Here is a 26,125-nt window from a genome sequence, read left to right as displayed (position 1 = left end):
ATAGCTAAGATTAGAACGACTCTTATGAGCTCCATAGTGAAACATGTCGTTGGACAGTTCTTAAAACACCATGGATGGAAAGGATCTGCCATCTTTGCGAAAATAGGAACATCGAGGATGAAAACCAATTCCTCATAGAGTGCCCCCCGTACAACCACATTAGATCTTAGTTTCATAACCTCTGTAGCAATACTGACCTTCCTAGCCTTTTACGATGTCAAAATTATAGTGAGCTCGGGAGGCTTCTCTCCAAGTTTTTTGAGCATAGGAATAAAATCTTCAATCAAACTAAATAATTTGTTTCTTTAGGTTTGATAGATCAAAGTTTGATCTCAGTGGACGTTAACCACCGCCACCACCATTATCATCATCATCATCAAATTTTAGGTTGTTAAAAAAATCCACTCTATTTAGAATATTTAGATAGCACCATTACCTTACTAAATATTGTTGGTATAAGTCTAATAACTATTATGAGTATAAAAGTGGAAAATAATATTAATTGTATAGGGTAATTTCTATGACTATGTTAGTTGACAATTTATTTCGATAAAAATTATAATGGATCATTATTAACTATAATAAATTTTGTTTAAATAATAGTTTAAAAAATTGTATTGTAATTAATAATAATAAATTAAAATTTGCTATAGTTAATCAAACATTTTAATTCAAATTTTAAATATAGAGTTATTTAAAAATATCTTCATTGAAATTAGATTAATTATGCACATTTTTAATATTTTGTCTTTGGGTTTTGAATACGGAGCTATCACAAAATATGTGTTTTTATATATAAAATTTAATAACAATAAAATTGAATGGTTAGTATTTTCGCCAGTTTAAAAATTCGAAAATTAGTTGCTTTCACTGTGGGTAGGGTTTACTCGAATCTAGCGCAGGAGAACGCCATGGCGTTGCTCAAGGCGGCCGAGAAGCATTACCAAGAAGCCAAGGAGACCGCCAGCGAGAAATTACAGCAGGTCAGAGATGCCGCCGCGGATCGATCCGTCGTCGCTAGGGAGTACATATCCGAGAAAGCGCCTACCGCCAAGGACCACGCCGCCGAAAGGATGAAGCAGGCGAAGGATGCGGCGGCGGAGCTCACCAGCGCCGCCAAGGATTATACTACTAAGAAGACCCGGGTTGCTAAAGATTACACGATTTCGGTACTGCAACAAGGGAAGGACGTTGTTGTGGACCGCGGGCATGGGGTTCTGAGTTATACTGCGGAGAAGAGCAAGGAGGCCAAGGATACGTGGTCAAACAGGTACAAAAGGGCACTTCGTTGAGTACACCAGGAAAAAGAGCAGGGATGCCTATGATGTTGTTGCAGAAAAATTGTTACCAGGGAAAGAAGCTGCTGCCAATACTAAAAATGTTAAAAATATTATCCCACCTATTACGATGCAACAATATGCAACCACCGAATCATACAAAGGCAATAAAGTCAATTCATGTACTTCTTGAATATATACTAATTTAACATCTGGATAGTTTTCATTGTCTATATTTCATTCACCAATAATTTGCATAACATCAAGGGCCTTAGTGTGAATACCAGAGTCTTCAGTAGACAACAGCATGACATGTTATGTGAACAATTATTTGCACAACATAGATGTTATTACCTCGCAAATGATTCAATCTACAAATAGATGACATAATATGTCATTCTTCCAAAATTATATTGCAGTCTTCAGCAAGGGTCAATTGCAAATTAATTCACATGCAAAAGGAAGGGGAGCTCTTTCAACTCCTTACATGGATATAGAGTCATGCTATGTTTCTAAACAAAGAGTGATTTTTTCCAGATATTTCATTGCTTGCATGGTTAAATCATATTTTTTAAAATAAATTAAAATTCTTTAAAACAAAATATTATAGAATTTCAGTATTAATTACAACTTCTATAAGTTTATTTAGATAGCTAATTTGTTTCTAATTGACTGCACCCCGTTTAATCACCAAATATTTAACAAATTAACAATCTAGCCCGATGAATATTAACTACAAATTCCAAAAACTATTTTTATTTCCACACTATGTAATACAAATTTTATTTACTACCCGTACTAAAAAAACTATTTGACCTTTTATAAATCGATACATACTCTAGCCGTAGGGAAAAAATTGTAATTTACTTTTTATAAATCCATGCAATAAATTATATAGTGGGGAAAACTGAAGGTTAAATTCGATGATAAATCAATGGTTTCTTGGCGTCGTGACGAAGGTAATCTTGACCATGTATTACATTGTTCAGATGCTCAACTTCAACTTCCATGTTGCAGAAACGAAATCGTTCAGAAATAGGGAGTGAATACACAACGTTTCACACACTTTCTCCTTAGAACTACAGTGGCCTTCAGTAAATCCCAAGTTCGTAAACCGCAAGAAAACAGAAATTCTTCCTTTAATATCATATAGCAGTTGTATTAATAGTAATCACGATACTAAGAATTATTGTAACAATTATTAGATTTAGTGAAAAAATCCTTCTCGACCTTGAATTCTCCGCAAGATGTACATTAGTTTCTCTTTTTTAAAAGTTATAATCATGGCAGGGTGTACTAATGATAAAGACGAAATAACTTAATAATCCAAAAACGATGGCCCGAATTTGGTGCGAGTTTGAACCATAACGTCGAATTAAGGCAAAGTTGACGTGTTCAGTTCTAGATGCCCACATAATCACTTTGACATTGTGTGTAAAAATGTTGTGCGGAGGAACTTCCGCACAAAGACCTATGCACAAAGAACTTCCCCATGGTTTTTTTAATATGAAGTTCTGCTTCACAACTCAAAAGTCTTACTACCACAAATTAATAACTTCAATTAACTTAAGGGACTTGTGCCATTAATTTATGCCTCTACTGCAACTAAATCAACCCGACCAACATAATTCAAGTGAGCATCCTTTTTCATGTTTTTTTAAGAGGGAACTTGCTTGAATTGTAGCCAATAATGGTAGAACAAATCCCACGCCGGGGACTTCATATCAGGGTGCCTATCCTCCCCAATTCCAAGTGGCAGAAAGCAATGTGAGAGCTATGAGATTGCACGTCTTGTTCCTCAACATCATGACGTTGTCCTTGCTCAGGCAAGACGTGCACCTATTGATATACAACAATGATTTGATAGTCAAGAAATGGAAAAATCCCTAGCCCTACATAGATTATAGCCACTGGTGTCTGCCTAGGCTTCCTGATATGTGGAACAAGCTCCTTTAGTTGGCTCTTTTCTACCTCTGATCTCCAGCTCCTTTCTTTAGCTCTCTTTTGCACCTGATTTCATAATTTTATTGTTGTAAGCTCCTTTATTCGATTCTCTTCTGCCCTTGATCTTATCATTTGTGGTACACTTGGAGTTGTGAATACATTTCCTAAGCTTAAAGCTTAAAACAAAATTAAACACAAGTTGGGACCAACACTCACACCATATGACGCTTTCATGGTAGCCAAGCCAATGATATGGTGCTTGGCTAGCTACCGAGGTAGCAAATGACCACATCCACACATCACTCAAGTATCAAATTTAATTAAAAGCATTGACATATAAAAATTCTCGCCCTTAACTCATATCATCGACTTGGTAGCCAATCCAACGTTACAATGCTTCGTTAGCTAGCAAGCTAAGAAATAGATGTAATATCTTTTGACTTATATCTAAATATTTCACATCAAAAAAATCCTTAATCGCGTGACAGGACCTGCTAGCTAAGCCATTAACGTAACGCTACAGTGTCAGGCTAATAGCCAAACCTGTAGCATGCCACCAAGTCAGGAGGAGGCTAAACAACCATTGAAGCTTGTAACCAACCACTAAATAAATAACCTGTTGGTTAGGCTATTAATAATAGATGAATGTAGGATAAGAGTTTCCTTGTCAAGCTATTAACGTTGGAATATTAATTTTTTCTTGGGTACCTGTTGCCCCACTCTTTTCAAACCGCTTTCCTCCTTGCAATTCTCGTTCTCATTCTAATGTTCACCCAACTACCCTAATTTTAATGCATTATCCTCCTTGTCACAACGAACGACCTAATTCTACTCCACCCCAACATTGTCATTGCCATTGCCACACTTGAATCCATTACTGCTATTCATCTACGTCTTCAACCTCCATCACTACCTCGGAACCCTCAATGGGTACGGCCTAGTATCCGCCACAGGTTGAGAAATATTTCATCCACAATTTTCTTGATTTTTTGGATTAATAATCATAGTCTTTTAACAATTGGATTATTACCTGTATAAACCTGATTTAGTTTATTGAATACAATAGATAACGAGTGCTTATAAGCTACATGATTATGATAGTTATTTTGTTGTTTTAATGTGAGATATTTTAAATTGATGTCCATAGTGTGTTAGCGTTGGTCTCGCCCCGGAATTGGTTTCAGTCGAAGGTTGAAAGAATAGCTAGAAAAGACACTTAATTCCTTCCCTTGGTGCTATTATATATGTAATCTAAAGGCCACATGATTTCGTAGGATTTGTTCAATCTGAAATAACTATAGAGATGTGAGCAAATTCCGATCCTTGTATCGGATCCTGACCAACCTTATTCTTTTTACAAAATATTCTCTATGGATTTCACTTACGCCAAAACATCTGACATTTGGGTTCGACTCATCACCAAACTTGTAATTACCCAGGCCCTACGTGGTGGGAAATCGATGTCTAGCGGAAGCTTCTAGGAATATGAGTGCGGCAGGGTAGGCCAGTCTAGACTCTACCTCACCGTCTAAGTCCGTGTGGGATTGCTTGTAAGACCATTCATGCTCTACAGAATGTGAGCCAATGTTCCATGTGTCAAGCAATCAAATCAATGACAAACAATCCCGCGCATAGATTAGCGGTCCTTCCTACAATTCGTTAACATGGGTATCCAAGCAAATGGTCGTACACATAGTATCAAATTCTTTCATATATCATTCATACCCCAAATTTTATGTTAATTGTTCCGGTACAAATAATCCTACACATAGATTAGCATTTTGAGGTATGCTAACAGAGTTATGTTAACTCGGAAACTCATTCATGGTATCGATGTTGGAAATAATAATCCCAACCACCGCAATAAACATAATCTCATGATCTCAACCACCGTAATAAACACTCTCACAGCCGCGATACTTGTTAGCCATACTTGTCAGAGGTATTTTTACAGGTTGTGTCTCTATTCTCTATTTGAAGATGAAAGGAAGAACTGAATCGAGGCAGTAACCATTCCAAGTTGCGTCTCTATTTGAAGATGAAAGGAAGGACTGAATCGAGGAGGGAATCATTGGAGGTTGCGTTTCTATTGGAAGATGGAAGCACTGAAGCCATGCGCGAACCATTCGAAATGCAACAAGGAATTTAAAGCATTTAAGTTATTTTGTTAAACGTGCCAACCATTCCGAAAAGCAACAAGGAATTTAAAGCAACATTTAAGTTATTTTGTTAAATAGATATTGACAAACATTCATTCGCCTACTATTTCCCACACTCCACAAACACGTGCCAACCATTCCGAAACGCAACAAGGAATTTAAAGCATTTAACGTATTTTGCTAAATAGATATGGACAAGCTTTAAAGTATTTAACGTATTTTGCTAAATAGATAAGGACAAGCTTTAAAGAATTTAACGTATTTTACTAAATAGATATGGACAAGCATTCATTCAGCGACTGTTTCCCACACTCCACAAACACATGCGTGATTCTGAGCACACTCAACAACAACATCTTTCCCACACTTTGATCACACTCAACAACAACATCTTTCTCACATTCCACAAACACAGATATGGACAAGCATTCATTCACCGACTATTTCCCACACTCTGATCACACTCAACAACAACATCTTTCCCACACTCCACAAACACTTGCGCGTGATCACACTCAACAACAACATCATATTAATTATTTTGTTCTGTCATGAATTAAATGTAAATTTGAATGTTGAGTTAAATATGAATGTAAAATTCATTTATGTTGAGTTAAATATGAATGTAAAATTCATTTTGTAGAAGAGAGGGTAAGAGAGTTAAAGAGAAAAAAAGAGCGAGAGTCTCTAAGGAGAAAATGGTGGAACAAATTTTGGTGGGCGCGTGAAAACAATAGTGTTTTACTATGTGATCTTGCGTAAGTGTAAATCACTGTAAAACCTTTGTTTTACTTGGTGCATGACCCGCAGTCTCATGTAAATGTATTTTCATGTTTTAGAATTCAATACTAAGTTTTTAGTGTGTTGTTCCAAACCTACTTTGTTCTATTTTTGGCGTGAGTGAATATTTTTCTTAACTCTTTGTATAGCTTTGCAAAGAGTCATATTTTTCTTAACTCTTTGTATAGCTTCGCAGAGTCATAGAGCTGCGCAAAATTACCTCCGTGAAATTATCTCCGCGGTGCACGAAAGAAGCTTTGCAAAAGTCATAGCCCTATGCCTCTCGAAGTAATTCTCTGCTGGTAAATTCTATCAATTTTTCTAACATGGTATCAAAGCATGTTAAATATTGTTGGTGTAAAAACAAGTGTTTTTACTAGCAGTAATAATTGTTTTGAGGGCAGATTGTTTTTAGCATATTTACCAGTAGGTAGAAAGTTTTTTTTTTTTTTTTTTCACCCAGAAATGGCAACATCAACCACAAGCTCAAGACATTTGGGATTTGGTGGAGAATGGTTTTCAAGAACCAACAGATGCAACAACATACAATGCCTTATCTCAACAGGAAAGAGATTTGTTAAGAGACAACAGGAATAAGGATTCAAAATCCCTGTTTTATATTCATGAAAGTATTTCTCCAAGAGTTTTAGTAGCAACGAAGTCCAAGCAAGCATGGGACACCCTCTAGATAGCCTACCAAGGCCTGGAAATAGTCAAGACAACAAAACTGCAAATGTTGAGGGGAGATTTTGAAACACTTTGTATGAAAGAGTCTGAGAATGTAGACTCATTTTTTACACACGTAAGTGGGTTGGTTACTCAAATCATGTCTCATGGTGAGACACTTGAGGAAAGAATAATAGTTGAGAAAGTTTTGAGAATTTTGCCAACAAGGTTTGATGCCATTGTTTTGGCCATAAAAGAGACAAAGGATTTCTCACAGTTCTCAGTGGATGAGCTTAATGCATCATTGATTTCTCATGAACATAGATTGAATAGAGCAACAAGCTCCTCATTGGAGCATGCCTTCAAGAAACAAGTATCATTTGGTCAAGGTCGAGGCAGAGGAAGATCATATACTAGAGGAAGAGGAAGAATCCCACACAGAGATGGAAGAAGCAGCCCTTCAAGCTCAAATGGAAGAGGCAGCATTCAAAATCCAAGTTAAGGCCCAAGCCAAAATCAAGCACAAGGTCAAAGGTATGATAAATATCAAGTTCAATGTCATTACTATAAGAAGTATGGTCATTATGCAAATGAATGTAGAAAGAAGCAATATGACATTAGTAACAAACCAAGTGTAAATTTCACAAAAGAAAATCAGAACCATGATATGATGTTTTTAGCTTGTAATGTAGCACAGGAAAAACAGAGTGATATATGGTATCTAGATTCAGGGTGTAGCAACCACATGTTAGGAAACATAGAAATATTTTCAAATCTAGATGAAAGTGTGAAATCTGAAGTGACATTAGGGATTGATAGAAAAGTCTTTGTCATGGGAAAGGAAGAGTTAATATCCTAACAAAGAGGGGGGAGAAGAAGTACATCTCATATGTTTACTTTTTCCCTGGTTTGAAACATAACCTCATAACCATTGGATAGCTCATACAAAAGGGCTACAATGTCTTTTTCAAGAATGATGTATGCACAATTTGGATAGGCCTCCAAGCAGAAAGTTGAGTGCAAAGGTTCAAATGACAAACAATAGAATGTTTCCATTAAAATTAAAATCAGATTTGTAGAAAGAAGATGCACACGCACAAGTATCTATGAACTCACAAGAAGTTGCGCGAAAAGAGGCAGTTGTCATACAAGTAAACTTTCAAGTAGAGGTAAAAGATGAAAACTAGTTATGGCATTTGAGATTTGGACATCTCAACTTTGGAGGTTTGAATTTACTGCATAGGAAAGGCATGGTGAAGGGTTTACCACTCATAGGAAAACCAGACACCCTATGTGAAGGATGTATCTTGGGAAAGCAACATAGAGAGACATTTCCAATAGGAAAGTCAGTAAGGGCAAAGGCACCTTTGGAGATTGTCCACTCAGATTTATGTGGACCAATGTAGATACCATCAATTGGTGGTAGCCACTATGTATTGACCTTCATAGATGACTACACAAGGAAGACATGGGTCTTTCTCCTAAAACAGAAAAGTGAAGTGTTTGAGCGCTTTCGCCAATACAAGGCTCTTGTTGAGATGCAAAATGAACACTACATCAAATTCCTCAAGACTGACAGAGGTGGCGAATATATCTCAAATGATTTCCTTCGATTTTGCAGGGAGCATGGAATTCACAAGAAATTTACAACAAGGTATACACCTCAGCAAAATGGTGTGGCAAAAAGGAAGAATAGGACCATTATGGAAATGGCAAGGAGTATGTTGAAGGCAAAGCATTTTCCAAATGATTATTGGGTTGAATTTGTTGCTTGTGTAGCATATATCTTGAATAGATGTCCAACCAAAAGCGTCTAGAACATAGTTCCTGAAGAGGCATGGAGTGGAAGAAAGCATAGTGTCACTCACATGAGAGTTTTTGGATGTGTGGCATATGCACATGTCCCAGATGAGTTGAGGAAGAAGTTGGACAGTAAGGGGGAGAAATGTATATTTGTTGGATATAGTGATGAATCCAAAGCATGCAAACTCTACAATCCATCAACCAAGAAAGTCATAATCAGAAGAGGTGTACAGTTCATAGAAGAGGAAGCATGGGATGGAAGTTTAGAAAAGACAGTCAATGTCAAAGCGTGCATACCACATGAGGACAAAGAGGAATTAACAATAGCAATTAATTCCTCAACAATGACTCCCTCTACTCATATTCAAGCGCAACAAAGCAGGCAACAAGCAACACCATCAACAAATAATAGGACAGTTTCGCGCAACCAAGAAAGTGCTTCTCCAAGCACACCGCGAAGCACGACACCAAGTGACATGTCAAGCCCATCTTCAGCAAGCACAAGAATACCAAAATTCAGAAATTTAAAATAAATTTATGAGCAGGATGAAGTTGATAGTAGCGTTGGTCTGAATTCTTTATTTGCCTTGTTTTGTCATGTAGATGACCCAATCCATTTTGAAGATGCAGTCAAAGAAGAAAAGTGGGTTGCGGCAATGGAGGAAGAAATAGAAGCAATATAAAGGAATGACACATGGGAGTTAATGAGCCTTCCGAAAGGAAAACATGTCATTGGAGTGAAGTGGGTCTATAAGACCAAAAGCAACATTGAGGGAAAGATTGAAAGGCACAAAGCAAGACTAGTTGTCAAAGGATACAAGCAGTAACATGGAAGAGATTACACAGAGACGTTCACGCCAGTCGCGCGGATGGAGATAGTGCGCACAGTTGTGGCGATTTTCGTGCAACATAAATGGAAAGTGTATCAGATGGACGTAAAATCAACGTTCTTGAATGGAGTGCTGAAAGAGGAAGTGTATGTTGTGAAACTGCCTGGTTATGAGGTTGAAGGCCAAGAAGACAAAGTGTATCGGTTGAGGAAAACTCTCTATGGGTTAAAGCAAGCACTGTGCGCATGGTACAACAGGATAGATGCCTACATGTTGGACAATGGTTTCGACAAATGTGACGGTGAACCCACTCTCTACATAAAAAAGAGAGAAGGTAAGATTCTCATTGTCGTCTTATATGTAGATGATTTAATTTTTACAGATAATGATGATTTCCTCATCGCTGATTTCAAACAAGTCATGAAGAGTGAATTTGAAATGACTGATTTGGGATTGCTAAGATATTTTTTGGGCATAGAAGTGAAGCAAACAGAAAATGGCATTTTTTTCTCTTAAGCGAAGTATGTGGTAGAAGTTTTGGAGAGGTTTAAAATGCAGAACAACAAGTCCGCACAACTCCAACTGTCACAGGGTTGAAGTTGAGCAAAGAAGATTGCAGCAGCAATGTCAATCTGACATTATACAAAAGCATGATAGGCAGATTGATGTATTTGACCGCTACTAGGCCAGATATAATGTATGCAGTAAGTTTGGTGTCAAGGTTCATGGATACACCCAAGGAGACACATTGGCAAGAAGGGAAAAGGATTTTAAGGTATGTCAATGGGACAAAACAGTATGGCGTTTTGTACACAACAAAAAGTGATTTCAAGATAGTTGGTTACATTGACAGTGATTGGGCAGGCAATGTCGATTACAGAAAGAGCACGTCAGGATATGTTTTTCATTTGGGTTCCGGAGCCATTTCATGGGCCTCCAAGAAGCAGCCAATAGTGTCACTGTCAATAGAAGAAGCTAAATATGTCGCAACAACAATAGCAATGTGTCAGGCAGTTTGGATGAGAAGGATGTTGAGGGATCTTCGTCATGAGCACCTCAGCAATTTCATTATCAAAGAATTATGTCTTCCACAAGAGGACCAAGCATATTGATGTTAAATATCATTTTGTTATAGAGTTGATTAACAATGATGAAATTGTGTTGCAGCACTGCAGGTCACAGGAATAATTTGTTGATATCTTCACAAAGCCATTGGCATGTGAAAGTTTTGTTTATCTCAGAAACTGTTTGGGAATTGTCAATGGTGGGAATTGTGATTAAGGGGGAGTGTTGGAAATAATAATCCCAACCACCACAATAAACACTCTGACAGCAGCCATACTTGTCAAAAGTATTTTTGCAGGTTGCATCTTTGTTTGAAGATGGAAGGATTGGAGCCAGGCGCGAACCATTCTGAAACACAACAAGGAATTTAAAGAATTTAATGTATTTTGCTAAATAGATATGGGCAAGCATTCATTCAGCGACTATTGCCCACACTCCACAAACACGTGTGTGATTTTGATCACACTCAACAATAAAATCATATTAAATATTTTTCTCTCTCATGAATTAAATGTAAAATCGTATGTTGAGTTAAATATGAAACGGTGGAGAAAATTTTGGTGGCCATGTGAAAACAACAGTTACTGTGTTTTACTGTGTGTTATTTTGTGTAAGTGTAAATCACTGTAAAACCTTTGTTTTACTTGGTGAATGAGACGTAGTCTCATGTAAATGTATTTTCATGTTTTAGAATTCAATACTAAGTTTTTAGTGTGTTGCTCCAAACCTACTTTGTTCTATTTTTGCAGTGAGTGAATATTTTTCTTAAGTCTCTGTATAGCTTCGTGAAGAGTCATAGAGCTGCGCAAAATTACCTCTGCAGTGCACGAAGGTGATTTGCGCGAAAGAAGCTTCGTGAAAGTCATAGCCCTATGCCTCTCTGCGTAAATTCTCTGCACGTAAATTCTGTCAATTTTTCTAACAATCGAGCCTTGATTCCACATGTCAAGTGTGATTTTCATTGTGACCAATCCATTGTGCAAAGCTTTCCGCACAGTGAAAGCAATGCACGAGGCAAAACGAGACATTTTTCGCGATCGATATTTCACAAGGTAAAATGAGACATTTTTGTCATGTTCTGAGGGAGTGCCAATCCAGTGTTTGAACTTACAGTATATAGCCTAAGATTAAAGCTCAAAACAAATTTAAACACAAGCCTATACCAACACTCACACCATATGACAGTTTCTTGGTAGCCAAGCCAGTGATATGGTGCTTGGCTAGTTGTCGAGGTAGCAACTAACCACAACCATACATCACTCAAGTGTCAAGTTTAATTGAAACCATTAATACATAAAAATCCTTGACCTTAAGTCATATCATTAACTCTGTATCCAAGCCAACTTTATAATGCCTAGCAAGCTCACAATTCAATGTAATATCATTTGACTTATATCTAAATAATTCACATAAAAAATTTCCTTAATCATGACAGGACATGCAAGCTAAGCCATTAGTCTAACACTATTGTGCCAAGCTAATAGCCAAACTTATAACAACTAAACAAGCATTGAAGCTTGTAACCAACCATTGAATAAATAACTTGTTGGTTAGGCTATTAGCCTAGCACTACACTACATGGTCACGGTATCATCAACTGTCAATAGTGTTTTGTTTTCTTACCTGTAAAAGTGGAGTTGGTTGTTGTCTTATGTTGTCTTGAGTTGACGAAAATACCAGTTCATATATGCATTTTCGATGTCGAATGTAAATGTAATTATATGAGTAAATTCAAAGTAATAACAAAAAATTAAATATCATGTCAATAGACAAACCCAATGCAAACGCCACATAGAAAGCAATGCCAAAAATTTCATACAAATTGCACGTTAGAAAATGCCATGCTCAGTGCTCCTGCTAGATGGTACAGTTTAGAAATTTCAATATGAGTTGCATGCTAGAAAATGTCATGCTTAATGCTCCTACTTGATTATAGTGTTTCTAACATTTTGTCACGATAGCTGGTATGGACGGTGCCTTGGTATTTTGTGTTCAATTTATCGATAAGTTATCGAATCAAAATCATTTTTTGGTCAATCCTTACATAAAATTTTGTACACATATAAAACCAATGAATTAGGGCTAATTCTAAGGTCTCACACATTATAATTCTTTAGTTCACATTAAATTGTGAAAAGATGTCTTTTAGAGGATGTGCGGAGGAAATGAGTGTAGAGGTGGTTGTGCAAAGGAAGCATGTGCCGAGGAAGGTGTGCAAAGGAAACTTGCACAAAGGAAGTTGTGTGGAGGTAATGTGTGTGGGTGAATTTGTATGGAACAAGCGTGTGAGAAGGAAATGTGTGTGAAGGTGATTGTGGAGAGGAAGCGATGTAGAGGTGGTTTTGCATGTAACAAACCTCGTGAAAATTCCATGTAATAAAAGTAATAAAGGAAAAAATAATAACCACGATTGACGAGACACTTATTCCAAGCTAGATGTTGGGCAAGACATCCTAGTGTGGGTGTTCATTGGTTTATTACGGCGAAGGAAATTGGAAAAGGCAATGGCTAAGGGTAGTTTTGGCACATTTATTTATGAAAATAATGGATATTAGTAGAAAAGGAAGGTGAAAGGTCACAAGTTTCATGTGAGGATAAAAATGAAGGAAAATAATGGAAAATGAAAAAAATATAGGCTTAACTGATAAAAAGGCTTCTGAGGATCAGTTGGTACCTTTTGTCAGTTCAGTTTTCGAGCTCTCTCATTATTCTCTCTCTCTCTCTCACTCTTGGACATTTAGAGTTTTCTTGGAGCACTTTGTCATTGGATCAAGAAAGGAAAAGAAGGAAAGAGGAAGGACAGAGCAAGCAAGGAAGAGAAGGATCAAGCAGCTACAACAATATTCTTTGCAGGTATCAATTTGCATGTGTATTTTCCTTTCTAGATTTGGCATGAATGGTATTGCATGTGGTTCTTTGTTGTTATGACATGGGTTTTTGTAGGTGTGATTATTTTTAACTTAGCCTTTCCATTTTCGGATAGCCATGGTGTGATATGGCTCTCATGTTTTGGTTGAGATGGATTGTCGGATGGATTTGAAGCTGAGAGAGGTGGATATCTGAATAATAGAATGCATGGCCTAGTAACCCCTGAACTATACTGTGGGTTGCGCTAAAGCCGGATTTTTTGTTGCCTCGGTGGGCCTAGGAATCCTCCACCGGTGAATGGCAGGATATACAATAAAGCCTAGAGGTGGTTGCCCTTGATTAGGCCTAGGAATCCTTGTTAGTGAATGGCGGGATATACGATAAAGCCTAGAGGGTGGAATTTTGGTGTAGGGCCTAGTGATCCCTCGATCAGAATGTGGATTACGGTAAAGCCTAAGAGACTAGGAGATAGTGGCATCCATGCTTGTTTTGGCCTAATGATCTCGTGGAAATCATGGTAAATCCTGTTATTACATGTTTATTGTTTGGGCCTAGTGATCCAGTGTGGATTGTGGTAAAGCTTGGCTTCTATTGATGAGGGTGAAGTGGTTTAGCCTTGGGATGCCCTAGTTGGTTCTTTTGGTTTGAGTCCCACATTCATGCTTAGAATATGGCATGGGGGTGAATGGTTGAAGAGAGAATTGGCTCAGCCATTCAATGGTCGGGTGGAACATGGTAGTCCCATCCCAGGTTGGCTTTTGCATTCATCATAAGAGGTTATTTCCTTGAAATATTATGTGTAAATGTATTTGTGTATATGTGGATTCTATGGTTGATGTATCCTTGATATTTTTGTTGTTATTATGTTAGTTATAAGCATGTTTTATGACAGTGATGATGTATGGCTCTCCTCATGTTTTGATTCACAAATGAATGAATAATGTATTTATGACCTAATAGATGATAATGCAGCTAATGGTATAAGGGAACAATGCTTCTTAGTGATTCTCAGATAAATATGAGACCCCTATGCTCAGATCTATTGTTTACACCTGTAGATTACATATTTGTGACATGTTTGATGAAATGCCTGCCATGGGCACTAGGGTTCCAATCTAGACCTTGTCCTTGTTTTTACAAATGCATCATTGTTATGTTGTGTAAATTCATATCTGAAAGTGCCATTGAGTTCTGGGCTTTGGGCCTAAAAAGTAGCTCAAATCTTAGAGACGTAGGCATATCACTGGGCAGAAAAGTCCCTGGACTCATGCATACCCATGTTGTGGGAGCGTCCGGAGCCTCCTGGACGCATGTTTTCCCATATCAAGGGATCGTCTAGGGGTTTAGTGGTCTAAAACCTCAGTTGGTCTGAGGGGTTGGGTACCTGAGTGGTTGGGTTGGCTCTTGGGAGTCTTGTTGCTGATGTGGAGGGTTGTTGTGGTATGTTTCCATCGATTCCACTTCCTTAAGGTCACCTAGGAGGTTGAATCTCATTATAATGGCCTCTCGTCGCATATTTACTCCAATTGATCGATTACTTGGGTAGATGTGGGATGAGGATGCTACAAAGTGGTATCAGAGCATGGTTCACACCTTGGACTGGATGGGCGATGTGTGATGGTCATGCATGCATGTCAGTTGTGTGTGTGTTAATCATCCTGGTGGTCTATATGTTTGTTGCATATGCATGGTGTCGGTAATGGTTGTAGTGATTTCATCATGTGAAAGAGGATGTTGTTGTCGTGAAGCATGTCATCATGAGTGTATGATTGGTTACATTTTGTTTATGCTTGTGTATTGTCAGTATACATTAGTATGGTTGTTGTTTTCATGCATGAGGTCATGGTATGTGTAGTTGATATGGTCATGCATTGGTGACTAATCTCTAGCTAGAATGATGGTTACATGGTTATATGCTTATGTATTAAATGTATAGATGTTCTCATGATTATTTTATACATGTACAACATTGATTGGTTGGTATTTCAGACGAGATATCATCCCGAAATTTTGCTAAGGTACGTTGGTTTATTGTGATTTGGTTTAGCTAGCATAGTACGCCTTGCAGGAAAGAGATAAAAAATGACCAGAAAGATGGTAGACTACAAAGATTCTCCCTATTAATCAAATGAGCAACGTGGTGTTGGGAACCCTTCTGATTTAACAAACACATTGAGAAGATTGAAGGAAGAAATAAGGAGTTGAAAGGTGGACAATGACAAAATAATGCAGGCCCAAGAGAAACAAGCAGGGGTTAATGCAATACTCCTTCAGATTTTTTAAGAATTGCAGTGACAAGGGCCACTTCGGATCAGCCATGGGCAAGAGGACAAAACTAATGGAGAATATGGTAGTAGGTCTCATGGTGAGTACATGTCGGGTAGAGATGACATATTATTCGATACACTGGATAGGAGAGGTGATGGATATAGGTATTATTTTAGTTTTGGTTTTGAAAGGCATCATGATCGTCATCGCTATCATCCTTACAGGAGGAGTGATAGGGGATACTTTCCAGATGAATTTAAGAAAGAAAAGTTGCCTACTTTTGATGGAGACTTGAAGAAACTAGAAGATGCAAAGGCTTGGATACTTGGGATGAACAATTTCTTTGAGTTTCATGAGTACACAGAAAACATGAAGGCTAGAATTGTTATCTTCAGCCTAAAGGGTAAAGAAAATATATGGTGGGAAGATGTGAAGCGGGCCAGAGACATCAGGACAGAGGACTTGACTTGGCATGAATTCAAGAGGTTTTCCAGGAAGAAGTACTTGTGACAAAGGTACTACAGCAGTAAGGCCAAAGAATTCTATGAGCTAAATATCAGATCAATAACAGATGAAGAGTACATGACTAAGTTCCTGGATCTATTGAAGTATGTACCATATCTTAAATATGATAATGCTAAAGTTCAACGATTTGTCAGTGGGTTTCCATTAGAATTTAGAGATCGGATTGAGTATGATGAGCCTTGGTCACTTGAGAAAGTTATTGGGAAATTGAAGCATTGCTATGAACATTCAAAGCGTAAGAATGAATCTCTTCAAGGATGGAAAGGGAAGGATAAGGATAAAGGTAAGTGTAAACGGAAGCTAAAAAGAACAAGGCCTCTGAATGTAGAAGAGAAAGAAAATGTGGCACCACAAAAGAATTTCAATGCAGTTAGACAGGGACATGGGTCACAACAGCAGCATAGAGGTGATGGTAGTGGATGGTTGGAGTGTTGGACATGCGGTAAGGAACACCTTAAGAGATATTTTCCACAAAATCAGGGTGGTAAGCCTCATATCTATAATGCATAGGAAGCGTAGAATGTTGGGGATGTTAGTCAGAGAATTCATCACATCTATGCAGCACAGGACAACAAACAGGGAGACCATTAGGAATCTATAATTGAGATGGAAGGTAAGTTTTGTGATCAAGTTGTTTCTATTTTAATTGACCTTGGATATAATTATAGTTATGTTGGTCCTGACTTGGTGGATAAGTGTGGTTTTAATAAAGAATTACATGCAAAATCTTGGTTAGTGCAGTTGGCTACACGTACAAAGAAAGGAGTTCATCATTGGGTAAGAGCTTGTGCATTTGATTTTAATGGTATGCCTGCTGCAGCACATTTGAATGTATTACCATTGGGATCATATAGTATGTTATTGGGTATGGACTGGATATACCTTCACAGGACCAAGGTGGAATTTTATGACAAATCCAATTAGCGTTTGGATGACAAATCCATTACTAAGAGTCTTAGAGGGAAAGCCACATCGGTTAGGACAGTGACAACTATGCAGGAAAAGCGCAGTTGTAGAAAAGGGCATGTGTTATTAGCAGAGAATATTTCTAGAGACAAAGGTAAGTAAGTTGAGGATGTAGATGTTTTGAGTAGGTACTTAGTTCTACAACAATTTCAGGATGTGTTTCCTATAGAGATTTCAGAGTTGCTACCTCACAGGGAAGTATACTTTTATATTGAGTTAGTGACAGGGGCAACTCCAGTGTCAAAATCACCTTACAGAATGAGCACACCTAAGTTGGTAGAGGTAAAGTTGCAGCTGAAAGAGATGCTTGACAAGGGATACATTAGGCCAAGTGTATCACCTTAGGGCACACCGATATTGTTTGTGAAGAAGAAGGATAGTACTCTCAGACTATGCATTGACTATAAGTAGTTGAACAAAGTGACCATCAAGAACATGTATCCATTGCTGAGGATTTATGACTTGTTTGATCATTTAAAGGGAGCAACAGTGTTCTCGAAGATTGAACTGTGATATGGATATCATCAGGTACGCATTAAAGAGGAGGACATTTACAAGACATCTTTATGAACTAGGTATGGGAATTATGAGTTTGTTGTAGTTCCATTCGGTTTGACTAATGCTCCAACTACCTTTATGTGTTTGATGAATAGTGTGTTGCATCCTTATTTGGACAAGTTTTTTATTGTGTTCATTGATGACATATTGGTATATTCTAAAAATGAGGAAGAGCATGTTGAGAATTTGGCAGCAGTGTTGAGGTTGTTGAGAGAGCATCAGTTGTATGCTAAGCTTAGCAAGTGTAGTTTCTTTCATAATAATGTACATTACTTGGGACATGTTGTCTCTAAGTAGGGCATAACAATGGATCCAAAAAAGGCAAGAGCTATCATGGAGTGGGAAGCACCTAAAAATGTAGATGAGGTGAGATCCTTCATGGGATTGGGAGGTTATTACAAGAGGTTCATTGGGAAATTCTCACAGATTGCTTATCCTATTACATTGTTGTGGAGGAAAGGTAAGAAGTTTGAATGGACAGAGGAGTGTGAGGCCAGTTTTGAGCAGCTCAAGTGGTTTTTGACACATGCACCAATATTAAATATCACAGATCCAGACAAAGAATTTGTAGTATGTACATATGCTCACAAGAGAGGACTTGGTGGAGTCCTTATGCAAGAAGGACAAGTAGTGTGATATGAGTCACATAAACTAAATGAACATGAGAAGAACTATCTGACGCATGATCTTGAGCTAGCAATGATGATACATGCATTGAATATGTGGAGGAACTATCTAGTTGGCAAGAGGTTTGTATTGATGACTGATCACAATGGGCTGAGATACTTTTTAACTAGCCGAATCTGAATGTCAGGTAAGCTAGATGGCTGGCCACAATCTGTGAGTTTGATTTTGAGATCAGATACATCAAAGAAAAGGAGAATAAGGTCACAGATGCTCTTAGAGGGCAGATATAGGTAAATCACAAAGCAGTTATGAGTTTTAATGGGATAGATCTACAGGATAGGATCTTATAGGCATGCCATTAGGATGTCAAGTATATGGAGATTATGCACAAGTTGCAACAGAGTACAAGCAGTGGTATAGGTACAGGTACATGTAGTAGTACTGGTACAGGTACATGTAGTGGTACAAGTATAGGTACAGGTGCAGGTGCATAGGATGTGGACTATTGTCTTACAACGAATGATTGGTCAGGTTTAGAGACAGGATATATGTGCTAGATAGTAGTGAGCTCAAGAAGGTGATATTGATAAAGGTTCATGTGAAACCATATTCAAGTCACCTAGGCTATTAGAATATGATAAAAATAGTGAATAAATTATATTATTGGCCGAATCTGAAGAAAGATGTAGTAAAGTTTGTTGCTGGATGTTGGGATTTTTTAGCAAGGAAAGGCAGAGTGTAGGCATCCAAGTGAAATTGTTATAACCAATTGTGATTCCAGAGTGGAAATTGGAGGTCATTTCCATGGAATTTATCATAGGTTTGTCGAGGAAAGTGAGACAACACAATTCTATCATGGTTGTTATGGACAGGTTGATAAAGGTTGTGCACTTCATTCTAGTGAAGTCTACATTCTTAGCGAGCAATGTAGCTTAGGGATTCATTAGAGATGTGGTTAGATTGCATGGTGTTCCAAAGAATATTGTCTCAGAAAGGGATGCAAAGTTCACTGTTAAGTTTTGGAAGGAGTTATTTGCAGGTTTGGGCACATAGTTGGCCTTCAGCACAACTTATCATCCACAGATAGATGGATAGATAGAGAGGGTCAACATGATCACTCCAACTGATAGGAGTATTTCATGGGGTTCCCATGTTTTGGTTGAGATGGATCTTCAGATGGATTCAAATTTAAGTGAGGTGGATCTATGAATAATAGAACACATGGCCTAATAACCCCTGAACCAGACTGTGGGTTGCGATAAAGCTAGATTTTGTGTTGCCTCGGTGTTCCTAGGAATCCTGGACTGGTGAATGACGGGATATATGGTAAAGCCTAGAGGTGGTTGCCTTTGATTATACCTAGGAATCCTTGTCGGTGAATGGTGGGATATATGGTAAATACTAGAGGGTGGAGTCTCAGTTTAGGGCCTAGTGATCCCTGGATCAGATTGTGGATTATGATAAAGCTTGAGAGACTTGGAGACAAGAAAATTCCTCATGGTGTAGGTGGAGAAATCCGGTGGCATCCATGCTTTTTTTGGCCTAGTGATTTGGTGGAGATCATGGTAAAGCATGTTATTACATTTTTATTGTTTGGCACGGCTTAGTGATCTGATGTGGATTGCGGTAAAGCCCGTATTCTATTGATGAGGGTGGGGTGGTTTAGCCTCAGGATGCCCTAGTTGGTTCTTTCGGTTTGAGTCCCACATCCATGCTTGGAATATGGCACAAGAGTAAATGGATGAAGGGAGAATTGGCTCAGCCATTCTATAGTCGGGTGGAACGTGGTAGTCCCATCCTGGGTTGGCTTTTGCATTCATTAATAAGAGTTTCTTTCCTTAACATCTTATGTATAAATCTACTGGTGTATATGTGGATTCTATGACTAATGTATCCTTGATATTTTTGTTGTTATTATTATGGTTATAAGCATGTTTTATGACAATGATGATGTATGGCTCTTCTTATGTTTTGATTCGCAAATGAATGAATAATATATCTCTGGCCTAATATATGATAATGCAACTAATGGTACAAGGGAACAATGCTTCTTAGCGATTCTTAGATAAGTATGATACCTCTATGTTCAGATCCATTGTTTACACTTGTAGATTACATATTTGTGACATGTTTGACGAAATGTCTGTCGTGGCTAGTAGGGGTCCAGTCTAGATCTTGTCCTTGTTTTTGTAAATGCATCATTTTTATGTTGTGTAAATTCATTTCCGAAAGTGTCATTGAGTTCTGGGCAGTGACCTAGGCTTTGGACCTGAAAAGTGACACAAATCCCAGAGACACGGGCACACCATTGGCTAGAAAAGTCCCTAGACACATGCATACCCATGTTGTGGGAGTCTTTGGAGCCTCCTAGACGCATGCTTTCCCATATCAAGGGAGCGTACGGAGGTTTAGTGGTCTAAAACCTTCGTTGGTCTCAGGAGCTGTGTACCTCAGTGGTTGGGTTGGCTCCTAGTGGTCTCGTTGTTGATGTGGAGGATCTATGTGGTATGTTTCCGTCGATTCCACTTCCTTCAGGTTACCTAGGAGGTTGAATCTCATTATAGTAGCCTCTTGTCGCATATTTACCCCGGTTGGCCGGTTACTTGGGTAGATGTGGGATGAGTGTGTTACAGTGTAAAGGAAGTGTGTGTGGAGGAAACGTGTGAAGAGGTGGTTGTGCGGAGGAAATGTGTTCAGAGGAAGTCGTGCGGAGGTGGCTTAATCAATTAATTAGCAATAACGGTAGAATCAAGGACTATATTGCATTGCAGCTATTACCCTTATTGGCACTGACAATGGTTTATATGAGAACCACTTTGATGACTCCCCTTATAAATTATTTCTTCGCTTATAAAAAATAGTTACAATAAGTGAAGACATGAACTAAATAGCTTTGATTCATAAGGGGATCCAACAATATTGTCATCAAGAATTGTAAGCAAGCATCTAATCACAATATAAAGATTGGTTAGATTATAATATTATAATTAAGATATATCTATGGGTGGGGAAAATTGAAATAACATATTTGTATCTTTAACCAAAGTGGTTATATATAGTGATTATTGTAATTAGTTATTTAAGTGTCTTGAGTTATGGCAGGGTAGAGTCGTGGTAGTTTTCCACTACTAAGATGCTTCATTAAATAATATGCCACCCACTCATAATGCAAATGAATCAATATTGCTTACACTTGGTCATAAAAAAGAAAAAATAAATATAATTGTACTTTGACTATTTAAGATAAGATATATTTTCTTTTTTTATAAGTCATATGCAACCAAAAATATAATTTTATTTTGAGTATATATATATATATCTATATAACCAATTTTTTTGCTTAGTTTTTATTCATCCATAAAAGCTTCAAATTGATCAACAATATATTAAGGAGGTTACAAACTCCATGCTCCTCAAGTCCACCTTTAGTGAAGAATCACTATCTACTATAAAATGGGCTTATTTAAGATAAGGCTATATTCAAGCTACGTATGGAAGAGACTAAAATTTATCTGTATCACTTAAAAATTACTCACAAGTAGTACAAATGATCACCAGAGATGTCATTGAATCATTGAAGCAAAGGTTCCTTAAGGACATTAGAGAGTAGTAAAAAAACAGCTCACAAAATTTTACGAAGTGGATTTTTTTCTCATCTATGCAAAAGTGCAGTTTAGGTTTTGCATCGATCTGCGTGACTAATCCTTTGATAGTTGTGTGTATCCATAGAAACAACATTCCCACATCAAAAAATTTATTAAATCGCTAAGATGCATGTATAGATTGTGGATTGAGCAGTCATGTTCCCAGGAGAGTTTATGATACCTTGAAATACTTGATAACAATAGCCTCCACTCAACACGGTCAGCCACCAAAAATCCATATAAAAGCAGGCCTTGGGGTAGCAGGTCAACAAAGATCAAATAGGCTAAGGTTACGCTGCAAAAATCACTGTGGATTCCGCATAGAAATCTAAGAGCTTGAATTACTTGCCTTCAGTGAGCATCTTGCGTCAGAGTGCGTTTAATGTTTCTCACATGGAGAGAGATCATGCAAAGGGAGAAAAAGGGGACCTTTCATTGGGAGATTGCAGAAAGTTCTTTGCGCGTCACATCCTCCTTTATGTCTCTTTCATCATCGACACATGTGTCTCATTTCATCTACAATAAAGGATTCTTGCTTTCTATTTGTTTCTTATGTTCATTGACGATTGTTTGTTATCTCTTAATTAATTTAGTTGTGTTATGCTTTCTTGAAATTTTACATTATGTTTCTCTAACCATGTCTGTGTACTGATGTAGGTTGCAACAATTTACTATCTACTTGGGTTTTGCTCACTAATCTAACAAAAACCAACACAAAATTACAAGAAAAACAAATATTACCACTATTTTAAATTTAATAGATTAAAGAGAAAATAAAAGCTTTCGTTGTTTTTTTCCTTAAAACTAAGAAATAACGATTGCATTGACCCAATTGTGAACATCTAGTGTCTTTAAACAGTGACCTTCAAGAAAACCGAGAAAACATTTCCGAATAAGTGGTTGCAGAACAAAACTAAGAAGTAACGATTGCATTGACCCAATTGTGAACGGCTAGTGTCTTTTAACAGTGTCCTTCAAGAAAACCGAGAAAACATTTCCGAATAAGTGGTTGCAGAACAAGAACAAGTGTTAGAAAAAATTTACGGGGTAGATGAGAGGAGTCTCACTCAGAATTCGGTTGTGGCAATGTAATTCTTATGAGAAGAAGAGAGGAGTTTCACTCAGAATTCCGTTGCGGCAAGGTAATTCTTATGAGAATTCCGTTGCGGCAAGGTAATTTTTATGAGAATTCACTTGCGTCGAGGTAAGTCTTATGTTGTGGTATGGACATCACAATTACATAAAGGTTTAATAAAACGCCAGAAAAAATTCACGGCAAAATAGAGTAAAAGCAAAAAGGGTTGTGGTAAATTTACTCATGAATGTTTAAGACCACATCATAACATGACATACTTTTTATTATATTTTAAACATATGAAAATACATTCGGTGATAAATGGAGGTTGTAGCTCCAAGTGAAAATACAAAAGACTTAGTGCGATTTAGGCATCACTAGGGTTGCGGAGTAAATGTCTGTAAAACTCAGTAAAGTGGTTTTCACGCACCCACCAATATTTCCTCCACGATTTTCTACTCACTACCTCATAGACTCTCGCTCTATAACTTGCCCAACATATAAAATGACTTTTACAACCATATCTATCACAACATACAAATTTGACATTAATACATGACAGAGAAAATAATTAATACGCAACATGGGCGATTTTATATAGTAATTGGTTTTCTGATCTTGCAGGTGTTGTGGAGTGTGGGCAACACTCGCAAAGTAAATGTTTTCCCATATCTATTTACCAAAATTTATTAAATGCCTTAAACTCTCTGCTGTGTTGCGGAATGGTCAGGTTGTACTTCTGCTCTAACTTTAATCCTTTCACCTACAAACAAAATCGCAACTGTGAAGTAGTTGACTGGGGAAACATGGTGTTTGTCAGTGTGTTTAAGACAACACTTGAGATTAATATTTCCAACACTCCTCCTTAATCACAATTGTCGCCATTGACAATTCCCAAACAATCTCTGAGATAAACAAAGCTTTCACATGCCAATGGCTTTGTGAAAATATTAGCAAATTGTTCCTCTGACCTGCAGTACTGCAACACAATTTCATCATTGTTAATCAAATCTATGATAAAATGATATTTAGCATAAATATGCTTGGTGCTCTTGTGAAAAATAGAATTCTTTGATAATGCAATTGCTGAGGTGTTGTCGCAAAAATAGTTTTCGTTCCGTCTTGGTCGTGGCGAAGATCCCTTAACATCCTTCTCATCCAAACTGCCTGACACGTCGTTGTTGTTGCAACAACATATTCAACTTCTGTTGTTGACAGTGATACTAGTGGCTGCTTCTTAGAGGCCCATGAAATGGCTCTGGAACCCAAATGAAAAACATATCCTGACGTATTCTTTTTGTCATCGACACTTCCTGCTCAATCACTATCAGTGTAACCAACCAGCCTGAAATCACTTGTTGCAGTGTACAAAATGCCATACTGTTTTGTTCCATTAACATACCTTAGAATCCTTTTCATTGCTTGCCAATGTGTTTCCTTGGGTGTATCCATGAACCTCGACACCAAGCTCATTGCATACATTACATCCGGCCTAGTGGCGGTCAAATACATCAAGCTGCCTATCATACTTTTGTATAATGTCGGATTGACATTACTGCTGCAATCTTCTTTGCTCAACTTCAAACCCATGATAGTTGGAGTTGGCGCGGGCTTGATGTTCTGCATTTTAAACCTCTCCAAAATGTTTGCTACATACTTTTCTTTAGAGATAAAAATGCCATTCTCTGTTTGCTTTACTTCTATGCCCAAAAAATATCTTAACAACCCTAAGTCAGTCATTTCAAATTCATTCTTCATGACTTGTTTGAAATCAAAAATTAGGAAATCATCACTGCCTGTAAAAATCAAATCATCTACATATAAGACGACAATAAGAATCTCACCATCACTCTCTTTGATGTAAAGGGTAGGCTCTTCATCACATTTGTCGAAACCATTTTCCAACAAGTAAGCATCTATCCTACTATACCATGCACGCGGTGCTTGCTTCATCCCATAAAGAGCTTTCCTCAATCGATACACTTTGTCTTCTTGGCCTTCTACCTCATAACTAGGTGGTTGCGTAACATACACTTCATCTTTTAGCACTCCATTCAAGAGCGCTGATTTTATTTCCATTTGATACACTTTCCATTTATGTTGCACGACAACACCACAACTGTGCGCACTATTTCCATCATCGCGACTGGCACAAACGTCTCCGCATAATCTCTTCCAAGTCGTTGCTTGTATCCTTTGACAACTAGCTTTTAATATTTCTGTCGATATTTCTCTTGGTCTTATAGACCCACTCACTCCAATGACTTGTTTTTCTTGCGGAAAGTCCATAACTCCCATGTGCCATTGTTTTCTATTGCGTCTATTTCTTCCTCCATTGTCGCAACACATTTTTCATCTTTCACTGCATCTTCAAAATGGATTGGGTCATCGACATGAAAAAATAATGCAAATAAGGAATTCAAACCAGTGCTACTATTAACTTCATCTTTCTCATAAATTTCATTTAAATTTATGAAGTATAGTCTTCTTATGCTTGCTGAAGATGGGCTTGACATGTCACTTGGTGTTGCGCTTTGCGGTGTGTTTGGAGAAGCACTTGCTTGACTGCACGATGTTGTCCTATTATTTGTTGATGGTGTTATTTGCTGCCTACTTTGTTGCACTTGAATAGGAGTAGAGGAAGTCACTGTTGAGGAATTACTTGCTCCTGTCAATTCCCCTTTGTTCTCATGCAGTATACAAGCTTTGACATTGATTGTCTTCTCTAAACTTCCATCCCATGCTTCCTCTTCTATGAACTGCACATCTCTGCTGATTATGACCTTCTTGGTTGATGGATTGTAGAGCTTGTATGCCTTGGATTCATCACTGTATCCAAGAAATATACATTTCTCCCCCTTGCTATCCAACTTCTTCCTCAACTCATCCGGGACATGTGCATATGCCACACATCCAAAGACTCTCATGTGAGTGACACTATGCTTTCTTCCACTCCACGCTGTAGAAATTTCTCTATAGATCAGCTAGCTCTGATACCATGTAGAAATTCTCACTGTAGATTAATCTGATTATGCAATGTACTAAAGTAAAATACTTAATCTACTTCTAC

Source organism: Pinus tabuliformis, chromosome Q, assembly GCF_031772625.1.
Source record: "Pinus tabuliformis cultivar Carrire ecotype Pingquan chromosome Q, CPIR1, whole genome shotgun sequence".
Taxonomy (NCBI): Eukaryota; Viridiplantae; Streptophyta; class Pinopsida; order Pinales; family Pinaceae; genus Pinus; species Pinus tabuliformis.
This window is presented reverse-complemented; position numbering follows the sequence as displayed.